Source organism: Loxodonta africana, chromosome 3 (assembly GCF_030014295.1).
Source record: "Loxodonta africana isolate mLoxAfr1 chromosome 3, mLoxAfr1.hap2, whole genome shotgun sequence".
Lineage (NCBI taxonomy): Eukaryota > Metazoa > Chordata > Mammalia > Proboscidea > Elephantidae > Loxodonta > Loxodonta africana.
Window position 1 is genome coordinate 177707928 of NC_087344.1, and position 16719 is coordinate 177724646.

Genomic DNA, 16719 nt, shown 5'->3' on the forward strand with positions numbered 1-16719 from the left:
CTGCTCTGTCCTACAGGTCTGAATAAGTCGGAACTGACTTGATGGCAATGGGTTTGGGTTTTTTGTTTCAAACAGCACTGTCATATGTAACAAAGGCCATAGCGAGGTTTGGACTCTACAACTGTCCCTACGTGACTGGAGAGGCCTCTGGACCACCTCTTGGATATTGATGTGACTCCCCCCCATCCTTAGTAAAAAATAAAAACAAGTGGGAGAAGCTATTCTAGGGCTGTGGTAATACATAAATGTGACTTCACCTACTAAACATCTAGGAATCAGAAGTGGCTTAGTGAACAATTAACTGGTAAACAAGTAACCTAAGGGCTTTTTAAAATGTTGGCATCATGGAAGAAGATTGTCAGCACCATTTATGTTGGCTGCTTAACTTCAGAACAGATTGAAAGGGGATTACGGAGCTTCAATAGTTTGAGGCACAAAGATGAGTGATCAATAGATTCCAAAATGGGATCACCAAGACCAAGTCATGGTAAATAACTTCAGTTCTGAATTGAATATGATTCCAAGGCTGGCACATTGGAGAAATGCCTAACTGATTTGGTTTATAGTGGTTTTAGCAAAATATTTTATGAAGTCCCTCATTATATCTTTGAACTAGATGCCATTTGAGGTCCTACCTGCCCCTCTTAGATTGGGTTGATTGCACCCTCTCCTGTGGCCTCACAACTACTGCATACCTGCGGCAAGGCACCTGTCATGCTGCATGTATCTGTTAGCATGTCTATCTTTTCTAATTTGCAAACTCAGGAGGTTTCATCTTTTTTAAGGCACTCATTAAAATTTGTCAAACAAGTGAGTAAATAGAGTTGCAAGTATAAAGTTAACAGATTCAGGCTAACCTGTCTAGATGAATTGTTACAGGGTTTTGTCTTTGAACTCATTCAGCTCAACATTTTTATCAGTGAGATAGAGGACATGATTATCTAATTTTTTCATAACACAAGACTGGGAGAGAGAGAGAGCTAACTTAGAGACGACAAAATCAAGACACAGGACAATCTCAAAAGAATATAGTTGAGAAAATGATATAAAAGTTAAAGGGAATGCATTAAAATCCAGCATTTAAATGTAAAATATCAAATGCTTGAGTACAGGATGGGGGAGATTTGACTTGATAGCCCTCAACAGGAAGACACTCTGGTGGTTTTGGTTAACTACAAAGTGAGCAGGAGCTGATATTGCCGTGAGCAACCCAATAGCTGTGATAAGCCCAGGTTGTACTCATGGCAATTCAACCTTCTAATCACCTGAGGTTATGGTCTTTGAGCACTGCGCACTCACCAGACCATACTGAGAGCAGTGTGTCTGATTCCAGCTGCCATTCCTTAAGGGAAACACTGACAAAAATAGAGGGTGTCCAGAGAAAAGTGGCAAGAATGGTAGATGGCTCCAAAATCCCTGACCTAGTAGGATCTGTTGAAGGAACAGGGCATGTTTTGTTTGGAGAAGAAACACCTATGAAGCAATGCAATAACTGAATGACTGCTGTGCAGAGGAAAGAAGGTACTTGTTGCTCTGTTATACCAAAGCACCCATGGGGAGCTGTGCACTAGATTATTAGCTCTACAATGGTAGGGACTGTGACTATCCTAGTCACCATTTAGAGTTTCAGCATTTAACACAGTGATCAGTAGGTAGTAGTAAGTACTTGTTAAAAGAATAAATGGTAACAATTTGATACAGAGCTTGACTCAGAGACCAACAGAACTGAATTTTTTTTTTACTCCGCCTAGGAATTGTGAAAACTTGCACAAGTATATGTAGCCTCTCTGAGCCTGTTTAAACATGTGTAAAATGGGGCTAACAGTACCATTTCAAGTGATACACATGATTTTATGGCTTGCAAATCAAAAGTAACAATGAATGGGAAATGTCTTTAGACAAACAACAAAAATATTACAAAAATGGCACATAATAATGTTGTTGTTAGGTGCTGTTGAGTCAATTCCGACTCATGGTAACTCCATGTGACAGAGCAGAACTGCCCCATAGAGTTTTCTTAGCTATAGTCTTTACAGAAGCAGATTGTCAGGTCTTTTTCCCGCAGAGCTGCTGGCTGGGTTCAAACCACCAACCTTTACAGTTAGCAGCTCAGTTTAGCCATTGTGCCACCAAAACTCCTTGTAATAATATTAAGAACCATATTAAGTTCATTGTGGAAAAGGATTTTTCAGTTATTAAATCCATTCAAAAATAGAATTGGTCACCTTTTGCTCCCAGTCACTGCAAGTGTCCAAGCAAAGGTTAGATGACCTCTGTAAGTTTTGTTTTAGATGAGATTCAACCTGGATGGCCAGTAAGGTTCCCTAATGCTAAGATGGTGTTATTGTGGGCAGTAGTATTCGTTCTTTCTAGCCTAACTTCACCAGTTCCCTCACTGTCAATACAAAATTCTGAGTATCTTCTAATGTTGTGTGGTTCCACCCCATCACACTTCAGACGTACTTGCAGTTTCAAATCTTCCAGGACTTTCAGTAGTCAATTTAGGATGGATCTCCCTGGAGCAGAAGTTCTTAACCTTTTTTCTGGGGCGACCTAAGACAGCTGAGGGAGTCACGTTCCTAGCAGCAATTCTTACTGAGGAGAGAGGAAAAAAAAATTCCTTTGTGCAGAGCATAGCAGAATGGAGTGGGGGAAATGAAAAACCACTTCAGTATGTTCTACAATGTCAATTCCTCTGCTGCTTTGAGAAGCATTACTTTAGACTGACCCAAACGATCTATATCTATGACTCAGTTGCTTTGGTTGTATGTAACAGAAACTTTTTACAGTGTTTTAAAGAAGCAGGGGTCCAAAGGTATGTAGTTCAAGGCTGGATCAGCTACTTGAGGAAAACACCAAGGACCAAGATAGATTCTAGTTTTATACTATTATTCTGTCATCCTTAGCACGAAGTTTTTGCTTTCATAATCTCAAAATGGCTGCTCCACCTCCAGGCATTATATTTGCATTTCAAGCAAGAAAAAAGAGGCAAGGGTGAAGAGCAAGAGATCAAAGCCAGTGAAGCTTATTCTTTTTTAAAGAGCTTTCTCAGAAACCCCAGGTGGGACTTCTCATTGTAAAGGTGGAATATTGAATATTTTAACTGAATATATTTATTGCCCCAAATAGATCAGGATTCTGTTAATAAGAAAAAAGGAAGAACGAGTGATGTGGAGGCAAGCAGCAGTGTCTGTCATAGTTTCCTAATTCAGTTCAGTTTACAAAATGTTTATGGGGAAATACTATTTGCCAGATGCCATTTTAGCCCTGGGAATATTCAGATGAAAACATAGACAAAGTTTCTATATCAGAGTGAGGAAGAACCACACAGTATCAGTAAAGGGCTTTCACACAGCTAAACTTGTGAGTCAGAAGAGGGGGCCATTTATTTATGTCTTCTCTGTAATCAGGAAATAAAATATAGCAAGCTCATGTAAGTTTGAGATTTTTCTGGAAAGCAAACTACAGAAAGATTCATTGTCTGGTAAAAAAGAAAAAAAAAAGCTACTTCACCATGGATTTGTTGTGACTTTCTGAAATTTTGAGGAAAATATCTCTTTTCATTACGAATAAAAAATGTCTAATAAAACACACATAGTGAATGACTTACTGTGTTTTTAATAAGCACTGAATTGTTACATAAAATAATCATAGGAAGAATCGCTAATATGAAAATTATTTCTCCTTTCCCTTTTGTAAATTTATTTAACAAAATTCAGAGTTTAATCACTTATGCTTTGATGATCCCAAGTGTTTAAGTTCAGCATTTCATACGGAGAAGGGTGCCTGTATGTATTCCAGGTCTCCTGTCTGGAGTGATCTTCCCCTCCTGTCTGTTAATTTCCATCTCAGGCCTTCTTAACAAATGCCTTGCCTTGAAATCGTTCCATTACTTACTATTTCCAGCATGTGCTTTGCTTTCTCAACAGATTTGAACTCTCTAGGTGTGAGAGCCATGCCCTTTTTAGCACAGCTTCAGCTCTGATGTTCTGTCTGCCCAAGTGCCTATTAAGGACCATTTGCTGTTGAGTTGGTTCCAACTCATGGTGAACCCATGTGTGACAGAACAGAACTGTGCTCCACAGGGTTTTCCATGGCTGATGTTTTTGAAAGGAGATCACCAGCCAGACTTTTCTTTCAAGGTGCCTCCGAGTGGAATCGAACCTTTAACATTTCAGTTAGCACTTTAACTATATTTCTACACCAGGGACTCCAAGTGCCTGTTTTAAAAAAAAAAACATGAAATAAACATGTGCATGCTTTCCGAGCTGATGGATGCTATCACTTCAATAGATTCAAGAGATAACTACTAAGGCAATAATTCAGGGAATTTCTCTCCATTATTAATAACACTTCACATTTGAGTAACTTTATCTGAACATTTTCTGAAGTGCCTTAAGATTATCAACCATGAGCCTCACAGCAACCCTAGGAGATAGGTAAGGTGGCTGTTTTAACCTTCATGGTGTTAACTGAGAAACTGAGGCTCAGAGAAATTAGGTTACTTGAGCAAGCTCACCCAGTAAGAAATAAGACTTGGGTCTTAAACCCAGTTCTTTTTACTCTCAGGTCATAACTCATTGCACTACACCAAGTTGCCTTAGTATTTGTTGGAGGGATGTGTTTTTTAGCTCAAGGATCAATGTTGTCACTTAGAGAACCCAGAAGGCCGTGTGTTCTAATACCAATCAGCTACTATGAATATGACAGGTAACTCAGGAGACAGCATTCACCTCTCCTCAAGTTGTTGACTATAACCTTCTCAATACCACCTTCAGGGCCATTTTTTAATTTTAAATACTGAAGTGACTTATGCTGAGGTTCAGAACTGCTGCAAGAGTCCAAGACAGAAAGGAATGAGGAGACTGCTTGAGAACACCTTGCCCAGGTTCACTCTTCAGGGCCTGACTAAAATTATAATTCTAAAAAAGAATTCCCTTTACCACTTGTTGGAGCTTAGAAGGAAAATTAATGGAGCCCATGAGCAGCAAAACGTACCTCCTATCCATGTTCTGGAAACCCTGTAGTGGTTAAGAGCTATGGCTGCTAACCAAGAGGTCAGCAGTTTAAATCCACCAGGCGCTCCTTGGAAACCCTACGGAGCAGTTCTACTCTGTCCTACAGGGTCGCTGTGAGTCAGAATCAACTAGATGGCAATGGGTTTTTTGGTTTATCCACGTTCTTGCAGCTGCCACCAGTCAGCCCTGAGTGGGATTTCCTGGGATGCCAGCCCTCTAAGACCATCTCACTGCACTTCCTGGCCCCCAATGAAACCAACTCCTTTCCTCATTGGCAACATAAGCAAAACTAAGGAGTGAGAAGATAAAAATATTTAGGTCCCCTCCCATTACAAAATGATTGCAAAACATCTGTTTAGCATTTGTGAGGAAAGACTTGGAGAGGATATTTCATGGGCTCGCAATAGATAGAGACAAATAAATGAGAGAGACAAAAGGAGAAAGTATCATGAGGGAAAATCACTCTAAACTGAAAGGTATTATATGTATTAATAAATTAGTCGTGTAATTTGGGAACAATCTCAAAATGTATAGTAACCCGAGTTTTGTATAGAAAACAAATTTAAACACATGCACACATTTCTTCTGTCATTTGACTACAGCATGAACATTCTTTTCCCAAAATATAATACTTTTGGAAATCTTTTTTTTTTTTAATTTAATTTAATGATTTCACTTATAGGCTAAATTAAAATCCCAACACTCATACATAACGCATAAGATTTTTCTTTTGGAACCTGGAGGCATTTCGAGAGCAGTAGCTTAGCATTTCACTGATACACTGTTTAAGAAGACTTTCTGACATTTGTAGGATGCCATGCAGAAAATGAAGTAGCCAGGAGGAAGGAAACGCGAGTTCTTACCTCCATTCTGTAAATAAAAGGGAAATCTGTGGCAAGTCTCTTCACTTCCAGGGTCCAAGTTCTCTCCACTGCAAAGTGGAAAAAGCGCAGGTTAGATAGTTTCTGAATTCCTTCTCTTTCATCATTATGATTTCTGGACCAATAATGAGCACCCACAGAGCCATAGACAAATTGGCCAAATGGCTGCTGCTGTGAGCATTATGACTAAAGGCATACCAACACAGGACTATATCCCTTCACAGGAACTCCATGGAAATCCTGTTCCATGCCTTAAGGTCATGGCAGTTGACTTTTTTGTATACTTTAGGTAGGCTTTCTGCTCCTGGCTGCAGGCTCTGGGCTTCTGGGTTTACTCTGTGTGTTCTAATGTTTCAATTTGTTAAGGAGGTTCTGAGTCCCTGGCCACAAACATGTCTGATTCTTGCCCAGTTGGAGCACAGTCAAGGTTGGTGACAAGATGAATCTTTTTCAATCAAGCACGTGCTAGGTGCTGGGGATATAATGGTAACAAAACAAACAATATCACTGCTTTCACGGAGTTTATATTCTAGTGATACAGATCAAAAAAATGTGACGAGCAGATGGTCTCACCGAGGGAAGGTAAGTTATAATGGACGGGGGGCAAAGCAAACGCAAGGTGGAAGTACAAAGTATTTGAACATGAGGGACTTTTAGAAGCTGCTCCTCCTTTTACCCCTATCCATAGTCTATTAAAAAAAAAAAAAGTTTGTTAGTAGCCAGGATATAAAATACATAGTACAAAAGAAATATCTTAAGAAGTCACATTCCATATGAAAGTGGTTACTAAGGATTAGTAAGCACAAGGAAACCAGTACTTACCTTGCTTACTGGGTAATTCACCCCTGGACAAATACTAGTGATATAAACACCATGCCCTAACAAGCTAAAATGTCCCAGTTAATATTGTCATCCCTTCCAATTTAAACACTGTATGTTCAAAGATTAGCTGAATTATAGAAAGATGTCAATTAAAAAAAAATCTCACATTTGTAAAGTGCTTTGTAATTTTTTAAATGTTTTAATATATTTTATCTCAGATGAACCTCTTAACAATCCTAGGAAATACGCAGGGTGAGTATTTTTATCTCCATTAGAAGGAAGAGGAAACTGAGGGTCAGAGAGGTTAACCGACTTACTTGAAGGCACACAGCTACGTAATAGGAAAACTAGGACTAGAAGCTAAGTTTCCTGATCCCCCATTCAGTGGTCTTTGCACTCTAGCCCACTGCCAACTTCCAAAACAGTCTCAGTTCAGCTCAACCCCAGACTTTTTTTTGGTCTTCCTTTCCTGGTGGCTGTCCAAGAAACCTCATGGATAACTTAGGCATCACCCTTTCCTTGGATGAGGCATCATCAGACGCAAAATATTTTTTCCCTCTGAGCTCTCAAAAATCAATTTTCCACTTCCAAACCACACTTAAAATTCATTGCCCACTTAAGGAAGTATATCTGCAAAAAGTAATGCTCTCAAGTAAATCAACTGAATTCAGAAATTCCCCAGCTTTCGATCTCTGTATATTTTTGTTGGCTCAGAGGTATGGGTTGGAAATTCCAACACTTGCATACAAATAATTACAAAAGCTTACTTTTGATTTGCTACAATATAATAAAAATGGGATTTAAGGAGAACATCCTGTTTTTTGAAGCTTTTGTACCGGGATAAATAGCATAAATAAGAAACAATTAAAATGTTTAAAAATAAAATTGCTGCAAAAATATTGCATTATCCTTATGGAGATTACTATTATTTTCTAAAAATTCCCTAGGCGGGCTTTTAAGATTCCCAAGAGAGATAATAAATAAATAAATGGGGAGAAACGCTGAATGAAAATCAAAGTGGACAGCTTTGACCTAAAGGATTCCTACATTTGAAGGACTTACTTGTTAAACAAACCTGTTGCCATCGAGTCAATTCTGACTCACACAATCCTATAGGACGAAGTACAACTGCCCCGCAGGGTTTCCAAAGAGTGGCTGGTGGATTCAAACTGCTGAAATTTTGGTTAGCAGTTGTAGCTCTTAACCACTGCATCACCACAGCTCCTTCAAGGACTTAGGCACCTAAGAATCAGTGGACTCTATTCTCCTGTCCTTTCTAGGGCTGCAGCATCTTTGCTTCCAATGACAATGACCTTCTCAAGCAAGCAGGTACCACACAGCCTGATATTTTCCACGCTTCTCAGATTTCTGGAAGAGAGATGATAGAGTCTGACAATTTTGTTTCTTTTCAAGGTTGTTTTTCAAGGAATTACTACAATGCCCCCTCCCCTTTTTTAAGATAAGCAAGCTGGACAAAACTCAGAAGAATTGTGGGATCTAACTCCTCTTGAAAGCAATGAATCCAGAAAGACCATCTTGAAAGTCCAGAAGATAAAAGTTCCTAGATCATCATCATGGATTGAATTGTGTCCCCCTAAAATATGTGTCAACTTGACTAGGCCATGATTCCCAGTATTGTGTGGTTGTCTTCCATTTCGTGATCTAATTACCCTGTGTGTTGTAAATCCTAGCCTCTATACTTGTGGTTATGACCTATTTGGGACTGAGCAGTCTGTTATGTTAATGAAGCAGGACATAATCTACAGGATTAGGTTGTATCTTGAGTCAATCTCTTTTGAGATATAAAAGAAAGAAGCGAGCAGAGAGGAGAGGTACCTCATTGCCACAAAGCAGGAAGAACTAGGAGTGGAACATGTCCTTTGGACCCAGGGTCCCTGCGTTGAGAAGTTCCTAGACGAGGGGAAGATTGATGACAAGGACCTTCTCCCGGACCTGACAGAGAGAAAAAGCCTTCCCCTGGAGCTGGTGCCCTGAATTTGGACTTCTAGCCTCCTAAACTGTGAAAGAATAAATGTGGGGGCATTATTGTAGTAATTCCTTGAAAAACAGCCATGAGAAGAACGCCATCCACTTGTGGTATTTCTATTATAGCATCACTAGATAACAAAGGCAATCATAAATGAGATGTTTATGTTGTAAGAGGTCTGAAAAATCACCTAGGCCAGTGGTTCTCAACCCCAGAATAGTGATTAGATATGAGCAGTACCTTAGTATTAATAATAATGTGCTGTCATTTAGAAATGATTTACTTTTAAAAGTGGATTAGATTAGAATCCGGGTAATTCCCATGGCAATGCCATCATGCTTACTCATTTGCATTCCAAGTGCTTTCTTCACTGGGTGTAAAGAAGGGGAGTTATGGCCAGCTTGCTGGGAATGGCTCATAACTCTCGGTCTATCTTATCTATGACACAGAGAGAAAGATAACCAACATTCTGTTACTTATAATGTTGTCGTTGTTGTTCGCTGCTGTCAAGTTGGCCCCCAACTCATGGCAACCCCATGCACAACAGAAGGAAACACTGCCCCATCTTGTGCCAACCCCCTGATTGGCTGAACTATTGCACCATAGGGTTTTCTTTGGCTGATTTTGGAAGTAGATTGCTAGGCCTTTCTCCCTACTCCATCTTAGTCTGGAAGCTCTGCTGAAACCCGTTCGGCCTCATAACAACACACGAACCACCACCAACAGACACGTGGTGGTTGCACATGAGACACATTGGTCAGAAATTGAACCTGGATCTCTCACATGGAAAGGCCAGAATTCTACCACCGCACCATCAATGCCTTTTAATTAGGATACTTGTAATTAGAAGGGGAAAAAAAAAGTCTACAACAGTATTTGCTTTACTTCCCAGCAAATATCTACAGGTTTTACCCAAAACCTGTTTTGTGAATTTGGAAATCATTCATCCTATCCTGTGGTGGGAAAAAAAAAGTGCTCCTGACTAAGTCCAACTGCATCAGATGTAAACGCAGCCATCAATGACCAGCTGGGGTCACAGTGAGCAGCAGTAGAGCCAGGGTTTGAACTCAAGTCCCATTCTATAGTAGCTCTCTTTCCACTAACCTTTCTTGACCCCAGAATATCTGCCTTTAGTGTTACAGGTTAAAATTAAAATAATTTTTTAATAGTTCTCTTGAATGTCACTTAAAAGCAATTCCTTACACTGCAGAAATAAAAACCAAATCAATCCAAACCCACTGCCATCGAGTTGATTCCAACTCATACTGACCCTATAGGACAGAGTAGAACTGCCCCATAGAGTTTCCAAGGAGTGCCTGGCAGGTTTGAATTGCCAACCTCTTGGTTAGCAGGTGTAGCACTTAACTGCTACACCACCAGGGTTTCCAACAGGAGAAATACAGTGAGTGAAAACAGATTTTTTTCAATATGTTTTGCTCACTATGGATTTGCATAGAATGTAGTATTTGCTTTGTTGTAGGAAAGGAGAATAGTATCTAAAATATTTCAAAGAGTAATTCTTGAAGTCACAACACATCTCTTCTATGTGGCTCTCAATGAGATTTCAAGACTATTATCGTATTCTTTCTCACATTATCCCTGGGAGATAGGATCATTTTTTTTTTTTAATGGTAAAGGGGGTGTTTTGTTGTTTTCCAGTATCATGTAGCTGGAGGCAATAGAACATAACCCACTGCCGTCCAGTCGATTCCGACTCATAGCGACCCTATATAACAGAGTAGAGCTGCCCCATAGAGTTTCCAAGAAGCACCTGGCGGAATCGAACTGCTGATCTCTTGGTCATATATAGAACATAAAAAATAGAACATAACAAATCCTAGTTCTCTCACTTCTTTTTTGGGTAAACTCGGGAAAGTTACTTTGCCTCTTTAATCCTTAGTTTCTCCGTCTATAAAATGGGGATAAAAATAACATCCATCAAAAAAAAAAAAAAAATTTTTTTTTTTTTTTTTTTATCTGATAGGATTGTTTAAACTTTGTGTGAGATAATTCATGTAAAGTTAGTAGCCTATTTCATGGTATACAGAAAATACTCAATAAACCTTAGCTATTAAAAAAAATTTTTTTTTTTTTTATTCCTGAGAGAGAGAGAGATATAAATCCATATCTGAACTCTGATTTGGGATCTTTATCTACTTGATTCTTTATTGTATTCTACTGAAAACTGATGATGTACCATCCAAAATGCACCAATCTCTTTATTATTTTAGGCTGGTTTTGTGAACTGGACTGTCTACAAATCACCAGCTGTTACCTATCGCAATATTGGGCCTCTGCTGTTTTGAAACTGGCTCAAAGCAAACCTCCCTCCCCCCACCCCACCCCAAGTTTCCATCTTCTTGGGTTGGCTTTTGCCTCAGGGCTTCTGAGATGGTGGCCTCCATTTTGAGTCCATTCTTGGAGTTTTGAGCTATGATGAGAATAGGGAAATGGAGTGACTATAAGGGAGTTTGCCCTAGTCTCAATTTTCTGTGTTATCGTTTTCCTTCTTTGTGTGGTGATTATTACTAGAAACAAAAACAGAAGGTTGTGGCATCAACTTAAAGGCTGGCCATCACATACCATGACCTGGCAACAAAGTTGAAATGGAGAGATTCAGATCACCACCTCCACACTGGTTGTATGATGTTCTACAAGAGTGGTTCTCAAAGAGTGGTCCCCGGACCAGCCACATAGCATCCTCTGGAAACTTGTTAGAAATGCAAATTCTCAGGCCCCACCTCAGATAGATGGAGTCAGCAATGCTGAAGACAGGGTCCAGCAGTCCATGTGATTTTGATGCCGCTTTTTTTTTTTTTTTTTTTTAAGTTTAAGAACTACTCTTCTCTAGGGAGTCCTAGGCTCTCCCACAGAGGGAACCAGAACACATTCCTGCAGCACAACCTGCTTCTTAAAACAGAGCTTTCAGGTACATTAATACTTCACTCCAGAGACGAATGAATTATGGAAAGAAGTATCAAGATGAAGAGAAACAGTATTTTATGTTAATGACCAAAAAATTAGATAACAAGGGCAGTGAAAAGCATTATGTTCTAAGGTCCTATTGAAGTTTACTTTTTTCCTCTAGGTTTAATAGCCTAATAATTTTTAAAGTGCACAAGATCTTGACATTTGCCTAGTCCAACAAAAGCCCAGAGGAGCCATCATGCTTCCAAATACATGCTCCTGGATACATGCTCCCTAATATATCTCTTGTTCTCAATAGCGAGAGCACAACTAGAGCCAAGACCTCTGGCTTAAAGTTAATTAGCTCACTGCTTTTTCATGGTTAAGAGCTCAGCTGTTACCCAAAAGGTCAGCAGTTCGAATCCACTAGCCACTCCGTGGAAACCCTGTGGTGCAGTCCTACTCTGTCATATAGGGTCACTCTGAGTCAGAATTTACTCAGAGACAACGGGTTAATGTACTGCAAGGAGCCCCGGCAGTGCAGTGGTGAAAGCAGTCGACTGCTAACAGAAGGGTCAGTGGGTCAAACCCATGAGCCATTCCGCTGGAGGAAGATCTGGTAGTCTGCTTCTATGAAGATTTACAGCCTTGGAAATGCTATGGAGCAATTCTACTCTTTCCTATAGGGTCGCTACGAGTCAGAATCAACTTGATGGCAATGGGTTAGGAATGTACTGTGCTAGTGTTTGAAAAATGAAAATGTCATGGAAATTGGGAGAACCCAAGGCAATTTTTCTTTTTTTTGTATTTTCTCTTCTTTTAATTCTGGTAAAATACATATAAAATTTTCCATTTTAAGTATGCAATTCTTGACATTAATTATATTCACAATGTTGAGCAACCATCACCACTATTTGTTTCCAAAACTTCATCACCCCAAACAGAAGCTCCATACCCATTAAACAATAACTTCCCGTTCACCCCTATCCCCAGCCCCTTGTAAACACTAACCTACTTTCTGTCTCTATGCATTTGCTTATTCTAGATACTTCGTATAAGCGGGATCATGCAATATGTATCCTTTCGTGTCTAACATTTCACTCAGCGTAATGTTTTCAAGATTCATCCATGTTAAAGCTTATAAAAAAAAAAATAGCAGAACTTTATTTCCTTTTATGGCTAAACAATACTCTATTGTACAGATACACCACATTTTGTTTATCCATTCATCTGTTGATTGACATTTGGGTTGTTTCCACCTTTGGGCTATTGAGAATCTCAGAGAATTTTACTTCTAAAATTCTAATCTGACCCATCACTTAACCTAGTTTCCCAACATTTGTTTTACTGGCTCTGTAAAACATATTTGCTCAAGTTACTAGTGGGTGATTGTCCAAAAAGTCATGGAGAAAATTGTCCTAAAAGCCACTGGGTGAATTGGGAGTGGGTGGTGAATGGATGGAAAACCAGTGGGAGAAGGGTAAAAGTTTATAGGAGACTCTAGACAGTCTCCTTCTCCCACTCCCCATGATGAGAATCAATCACAAAAACTTACTCTTGATGAAGTAAGTTTCCATCATGAAGTATAAGACTCATTCTCTCTTGTAAGAAGATTCTTTGATTTAACATAGAAGTTCAAGGCCCTTGTAAAAGACAGAAATATCTGTGCCAGAATGTCTGGAATGGCAGTATCGCGCTTGCTTGGGGACTGAGAAGCTCGTGCTGATAAGAGAGGTATTTCAGTGTGGTCACTGGGACAGCCAGAGACAGCATCAGAAGAATGAGGGGACGTTTGTGTGAAATAACATTAAAACACGAAGCAGTGCATCTATTATGATTGTGGGAAATACAAAACACTCAGATTAGCTATCATTAAGTATTTATGAAATATTTTTGAGAAATCTTTCACAAGGTGGCTTTGTTCCATTTTCTTTTCCTAGCAGATTTAAGCCTAGTGTCCCTTTTCCCAAGCCCATTACTCATTTTTTTTTTTTTTGGTCAGGCCTTTCCTTATGTCTCACTTACCAGATTTGTACTGGTGAGGTAGATTCCAACTCATAGCAACCCTTTAGGACAGAGTAGAATTGTCCCATAGTATTTCCAAGGAGCAGCTGGTGGATTTGAACTGCCGACTTTTTGGTTAGCAGCCAAGCTGTTCACCACTGTGCCTCCAGGACTTCATCTCACAAGCAGAACCAACTAAAAATTTAATTTCCCTTGTCTGGAGTCAGGAGTCAGTTGTTGGAAGTTCACCTCTGAGACCTTTGCAAGCAAATTGTAGGCATTAGATGGTCTCTCATTTTAATACAGAGGTACAATTCTTACTACACCAAAAAAAAAAAAAAAAAAAGTTAAATGAGTTCACTAGAGTTGCCATTATCCAATGGGGAACTTATATCTCCCACATTATTAGCCTAGCTCTGTGAGTTGCTAATTACACCATACTCACAATGGGAACAGTGGCTAGGCAGCTTACAGGAAATATAATACAACTAATCTAATCCAAACTTTTTCCAATTTCGGGATAAGACAAGTTTGTGGAAACAACACGATGTGGTACAAAAAGCAGAGAAAAATGCTATAGTACAAAGAGAAAGGTTCATACCTGGGTTCTACTCTTTATTCACTGAATGATCATGGGCATCTCATTCAATGTCTGATCCCTCCATTTAGTCACTGCAAAGTGGTGACGATAGTAATACACCAACCTTGCATCTGACAAGAAGTGGCAAAGACAAAGGCTGTTATAAACATCTGGCAGTACTTAAATTTATTGCAACCTTATCCTCAACAATTCTACTCCTGGCTGTAGAAGCCAGAGAACTTCTCACACAACTCCTTAAGGGTCATCATGTACGCGGATATTGACTTCAGCATTATTTGAGGTGAGGTTATTAGAAGTAATAGCACCCCTGGTGGTGCAGTGGTTAAGCACTCAGCTGCTAACTGAGAGATTGAAGGTTGGAACCCATCAGCAGCTTCTCAAGAGGAAGATGTGGCAGTTTGCTTCCATAAAGATTTACAGCCCTGAAACCCCTATGGGGCTGTTCTACTTTGCCCTATAGGGTCGCTATGAGTTGTAATCAATTAAATGGCAATGGCTTTTTGGGTTTTGAAATTAGAGGTAATCTGGATGCACATCATGTGAGAGTGGGTAGGGAAAATATACACGGTGTGTACTATGCAGTAGTTAGAAGCAAGGAACTAGATGTATACACAGCAACACGGATGAATCTTAAACAAAGGGTCCTGGGTAAAAGAAAATTAATAAAGAGATTGAAGTACATAACACGATATCATTTATGAAAATTAAATGAACACAAAGCAATGAACATTTTGCAAGAACATATGCAAACAAGAAGAAACATATTTAATACATTAGAATGACTACCTACAGGGAGGTGGAGAGGAATGGGAGTGAGGAATGGAGATAAAGTAGAATCAAGTAAAAAAAAGAGGGTTCTCTCTTTGGCCAGTGATAATAAAGTGCCATGAACTGAGAGGATGATTAAATTGACCCTCTGCATTTGATGTCCAGAAAGGGGAAAAAATATTATACAAATTAATACTTGTTAAGATCATTGTTGTCTCTTGCTCCAAACTCTCTCTTTCTTTCAACTCTTTCTTGAGAAGTTTTCTTTCTTTGGTCCTATTGCATCTTCTCCATTAGAGAAACTGATATGAATAACTCATTTATACTAAGTAGATGTCATGGATTGAATTATGTCCCCCCATAAATGTGTGTATCAATTTGGCTGGGCCATGATTCCAAGTATTGTATGATTGTCCTCCATTTTGTGATTATAATTTTATGTTAAAGAGGATTAGGGCAGGATTGTACCGCCCTTACCCGGGTCACTTCCCTGATCCAATGTAAAGGGAACTTCCCTTGGGTGTGGACTGCACCACCTTTTATCTCTCAAGAGATAAAAGGAAAGGGAAGCAAGCAGAGAGTTGGGACCTCATACCACCAAGAAAGCAGCAGCAGGAGCACAGCGCGCGTCCTTTGGACCTGAGATTCCTATGCTGAGATGCTCCCAGACTAAGGGAAGGCTGATGATGGGGACCTTCCTCCAGAGCAGACAGAGATAGACTCCTCCTAGAGCTGGCGCTCTGAATTTGGACTTCTAACCTACTGGACTGTGAGAGAATAAACTTCTCTTTGTTGGGACCGTCCACTTGTGGTATTTCTGTTACAGCATCACTCGATGACAAAGACCTTATGTAGCCCATTGTCTTATTCATTCTAATATTATTTTTTATTACTAGATAGAAAATAAAGCTTAAAATAAAGGGCTTTCCCCTTGGTGGTGAATTTTAAGGCCAAGACAAATGATCAAACTATTGAGGGCATGGAGAGTATTCCGCTGGTGCCAGTCTTAGACATCAAAGATCCTCAAAGATTAGTAACTATACATTGAAAAATTGAATAGGACTCCATATATCTAAAGAAACAACGTCACAAGTGACTGATTATTCTCTTATGTTTAGAAATTGACTAAAATTGGAAGTTTTTAGGTCAAGGTGATCCTCCTACCCCTCTCTGACAACACCCAAATGGATTATTGAGTGAACATGTCTGCTTTAATCTATTAACTCCCTTGAGATTTTTAAGTGGGGCAATAAAAGGAAAATGAGGTAGTTGGAAGATTTAAATAACCAGGATTTGGGGGCAACAAATTAAAAACTGGCGAAGGTAAAATACAGCTTCCTGGGTACATTGTCCAGATAGAAGCCCAGTAAAGTCTCTCCCACCAGGCACCTCACATTGCCTTGTCATCTCATTTACCTGCACCAAGGAAGTTAAGGAGTTACAGTGAGAGGCTCTCTTTTATGTATTAACAAAAGGCCAGGCGTTTGTAGGTGTACTGCGGAGGAGGCTTCTGACGTTTCTTATTCCATGGATTATGTTTAACTTGTCACCTTGTCATCTTTCTTTTGTGTTTCTTGTATTCCCCCTTTAACATTTTCACCTTGTTTTACTGACTCCTTTGTTCCATGAGATGTTAAGGGTCATCAAGCCTTCATAGCCATTGTGAAGACACTGTCATTTTATCAGGAAGATCAGTCACTGCATTTGTCCCCTTCTTTACCCGATAACTTC